Source organism: Protobothrops mucrosquamatus, unplaced genomic scaffold (genome assembly GCF_001527695.2).
Source record: "Protobothrops mucrosquamatus isolate PMUCROS unplaced genomic scaffold, P.Mucros_1.0 scaffold36, whole genome shotgun sequence".
Lineage (NCBI taxonomy): Eukaryota > Metazoa > Chordata > Lepidosauria > Squamata > Viperidae > Protobothrops > Protobothrops mucrosquamatus.
In genome coordinates this window covers 16,188-20,654 of record NW_015386420.1, presented here as the reverse complement: position 1 = coordinate 20,654, position 4,467 = coordinate 16,188, and the positions used below count along the sequence as shown (strand labels likewise).

At 48.4% G+C, this 4,467-nt stretch overlaps 1 pseudogene; it reads left to right on the top strand.

Annotated features, from left to right (window-relative positions):
- Positions 1-3,707: 3,707 nt before the first annotated feature.
- LOC107283381 lies at positions 3,708-4,235 on the top strand (annotated as a pseudogene).
- Positions 4,236-4,467: the final 232 nt, after the last annotated feature.

Here is a 4,467-nt window from a genome sequence, read left to right as displayed (position 1 = left end):
TGGAATATATCAACTTGGAAAGCTGTTCGGCAAAAGAAGAAGGCTAGAGACAGATTCAAGAGATTTGACTCGCCCTAACAGATGGAGTATTACATGAGCAAACTCTTGTTTGAATATGGTTAAAAGAATAGAGAACTTTGAACATAAAGGGGCCCTATAACAAGAGGGATAAGAGATTTAAGTAATATAGTATGTTTTACAATATATGAAATGTAAAAATATTGGGATGATGTAACTTTTATAAATATAAGTGAAATATAAGCTGATCAAAAAGGATGTTATACTCAGATGCTATAAGATAGATAAGTACAGTATTTTTATAATGCATGAAATATGAAAATGTTGGGATGGTGTATCTAAATGGAAAAAATTGGATATTTAAATGACTAACATTGAGAAAATCATGACTGATAAGAGTGGATTGAATATAAAGGGGAAATTAAGCTTAAACAAAAATCATGAAAATAGGATGCATGGTGAATTAATGAGATGATGGTTAAAAGAATAATATAAGCTGATAAAAAATGTTATACATAGATGTTACCATTATCTGTACAAATATGAAAAAATGTCTATATTTAATCATTTATATATTGAAAATATTAAGAATTATATTTGTTTAAGGTTGAAGGAGAATACAAATGGGAGAAGGGAAGATCAAAAAAATATATTATTAATTAATATTGTATTTTATTGATGAGTTAATGCTCATGGTGGTTCAGAAGTGCAGGGAGTTGTGTTGATCCATTTCTCTGTGGCTTCACTTGCATGATACATCTTGCAAAAATATTCAGCTGCAGAGCCCAGAGAAGCACCATTTTTATCTCCCATTACACTGCACTTTGAGGTTTCAAAATCACTATTTTTATTTTGACATATTTACTTATAATTAATTGAACCTGGTTTATGGAATTAACCTGATTGTAGGTATTTACACAATACTATGAACCAAAGCATGTTAGACTTTTTGGGCAATTTTGGTTTTCTACAATCACACAGACTATGTCATTTAAAAGCTGAAACAGCTGCCATTTTGTATTCCTTTAATCTGGATGCTGTATTTTAGGGTTATCATAAACCACATTATTTACATAAACATGATTTGTATTACCTGTTATAATTTGAAGGACACAGTAAGTCTGAACATTAAATGAATTTGCAGTAGCGGAAAAAAAGTAAAAATAACACATATGCTAACTGCAAGTGCTTTAGTCTTCCAGTACAGAGTATAATGGCCAAATGATTAAGTCAGCCACCAGACATAAAATAGTGAGTTGCATAAAAGCAAACTGTGATAAGTGTGCTAAATTTGGGCTAGGAAGATCTGAGTTCACATCCATGAAAAGGCATCATGTTCATCTATCAGCTTCAGGCCATTCACTTACCATGATTATAATTATAATGAATGTAAAATAATTTCTTGGGAGCCAAACTTTTCTGCCACTTAAGAAAAAGGGTCCTTTTAGACCAGTGTTTCTCAAGATGTATGGACTTCAGCTCCCAGAATTCCCCACACATGCATAGCTGGTTAATTCTGGGAGCTGAAACCCACACATCTTAAAAGTTGCTGAGGTTGAGAAACACTGCTCTAGACTTTCTTGTCAACCAGGTCTTTTGTACCGGTCAGTTATTACATTAGGACACTGGTGGGATTCAAATATGTGAACAACCGGTTCTCTGTGTGGATGCCGTTTCCAGAAGTCCATTCTGGGCCTGGGCAACAAAAAATTAGCTACCGGTTCTGCTGAAGTGGTGCGAACTGGCTGAATCCCCACCACTGCTTTAGGAGCTATCAAAAGTGGAACTGTTTTATAGTTGTATTTTGTTGTTAACCAGTTTGATTGTGCAACTGCAGGATATAAGCCCCATACCTAGACCAGAGCTTGCTTTTTACAATCCTGATGAGATTCAACTCCAACCGATACTACCAGATTGTAGGCCAACTGTAATGATTTCCGGGGTACTTTTAATGTAAAGAACAAACACCAGCGGATCGATCAGAAGAACAATGAAAGCCTCTTCCCAAGTTAATGAGTTTGCAGCAAAATCCGAAGCAGAGCTCCTCCTTTAACAGCAGAGGAACCAACGGCAGGCAGAAAGACTCCAAAGGGCGGGAGAGGGCAGTGTATACTCCCCATTCCTCCGCACGCTGGCAAGAGAAAAAGGCTGCAACAGAAACAGAAGATTGTGGCAGCATATAAATGGGAGAAGTAAATACATACGAGCGCCCAGTGTTAGCAGCTTTCTCCTCTCCATCAGGAGGAACCGGTGTGCTGGAAAACTGATGGGACCCCAAAGACCCCCCAAATCTCTCTTGAAATACATATTGCAATAAAGGTAACTCCCAACAGCACAGTGTTGCTGGCGCCCTCCTTGTAACCGGCGCTTCGCCTCTACTACGAACCCAGGAGGAGCCGAGGGGGGGGGGAGGAAGGAGCGGGATCGCCCCCTCGACTGATCTTGTAACCCAGTGTTTCTCAACCTTGACAATTTTAAGGCATGTGGACTTCAACTCCCAGAATTCCACAGCCAGCATCGCTGGCTGTGGAATTCTGGGAGTTGAAGTCCACATGCCTTAAAATTGTCAAGGTTGAGAAACACTGTAGGTAACCGAACTGAAACTTATCTCCATGACTGGATCGCTCCGAGTTTTCGCTATTTATTCCTACATCGAGCAGAGCAAGCACCCACCCCCGAAATAACTCGAGCACGTGAGCCTCCAAAGCCAGAAGGGAGCCATTCCACGCCGGGAGGGGCGAGAAGCACGCCTGGGGTGAGATTCCCTTCGTGCCAATCAAAGGCCTGGGCTTCGACGCCTTGTTCTCACCCCTCTCGGATGGGATCGGGGGGGGGCAGCTAACTTCCGCGCGCCGCCCATCCTCGGCGCTCCCATCCTTTTCTTCGCACTCGGGTGTGTGAACCCCAGAATTTCCGGCAATGCCGCATTCCTACTCTTTGCAAGTCCCAGAATCCGTCCCGGCTTCCCCAAGTTTGACGCATACTTGGGGGGCACACCGGTCCGACAGTCTGTCAGCTATTGGCTCTGAGCTGCTTCGAGCCCCCCCCCCCCCCCCCGATGGGACTATAATCCCTATAACCCCGTGCCCGGCCAATGGTGATTCTCTTTGGAGAAAAAGGAAAGGCGATAGGTCGGAGAAGGTTGGGTCTTTTCCGTTCTGTTGCTCAATCGGCTCCTAGCATCTCTTCCTTCCTCCCCCCCACCGGTTCAGTGCCGATCATTTGAGAGGCTCTCCTTTGAACCAGCACGGCTCTTTCTCTTTAAGAGCAGCGCCTCGGGGTGACGTCTCCACAAACGCAGCTCTTTTGGAATGTATGCAAATGAGCCCTTATGTCTTCGACCAACGAGAACCCTACCCTGGTCCCCTACAGCCAACGGCGTCCGAGCGCTGCTAGGGGGCGGCCAATAGATGCAAAGCGCCGGCTCTCACCATATAAGGAGCGTCCTCGCCATAAAAGGCAACATTGTATCGCTTTATATGGGGGAAAGATAGCGGGGGGGGGAAGGGGGTGCCCCGGGCCGGCGCGGATCCTGACTCTGGTGTGAGGCAGCGGCTAGGAAGGCGGGCGGAGGCTGGGTACAGGCAAGGGGGCCGGGTCGGAGCAGCCGGCGCTCGGGCCCATGGCAGGGCCGGTCTGACCCGACGCCTTAGCCCCACATGGAAGGAAGAGGTGGCGGCACCGGCACTATGTTACCCAGCCAGGCCGGGGCCGGGAACGGCGCTGCCGCCTTGGCCCGGAGCACGATCATGGGCATGGGGCGGACCTCCTCCGGGCGGGTAGGTGCCGGGCTTCCCCGTGGGGCGAACGGCAGCGGTGCTGCTGCAGGAGTCCGCGGGCCCGGCAACGGGACAGGCCCGCCTAGCGGGCAGGGGACGATCGGGGGTCGCTTCGAGCGAGACCGGGATGTAAGCGCGGTGGCGGCGGTGGCCAGCGGCAGCGAAGGCGATTCGGACTCGGCCGAAGATGAGGAGTTGGTAGGCGAGCGCCGCGGCATTAAGCGGACCTTGGGTGACATGGAACTGGGGGTGGGGGGAACGGAGGCGGTGGCCGCGGCGGCAGCGGCCGGGGGTTACGGCGGAGTCAGCGGGGCCGTGAGCGGCGCCAAGCCTGGCAAGAAGACCCGCGGCCGGGTCAAGATCAAGATGGAATTTATCGACAACAAGCTGCGACGCTACACCACGTTCAGCAAGAGGAAGACGGGCATTATGAAGAAGGTACCGCGGTTGGGGCGTGGGGGAACGGGCTGCCTTCCAGGGTGGCCGGAGACGGCGATCGGAATCAATGCTGGGGCTCTGAGAGGAGGGGCGGTGGGTATTTTGAGTGCAAAAAGACAGGGGCCGCAGCCCAGAGCTGCTGCTCGGCAGCCAATCCCAAACGCTGCGTCTGGGACGTGAGAGCGCTCTTTAACCCGCTTGGACGAACTGTTCTGAACTCCACGTGTTCTCC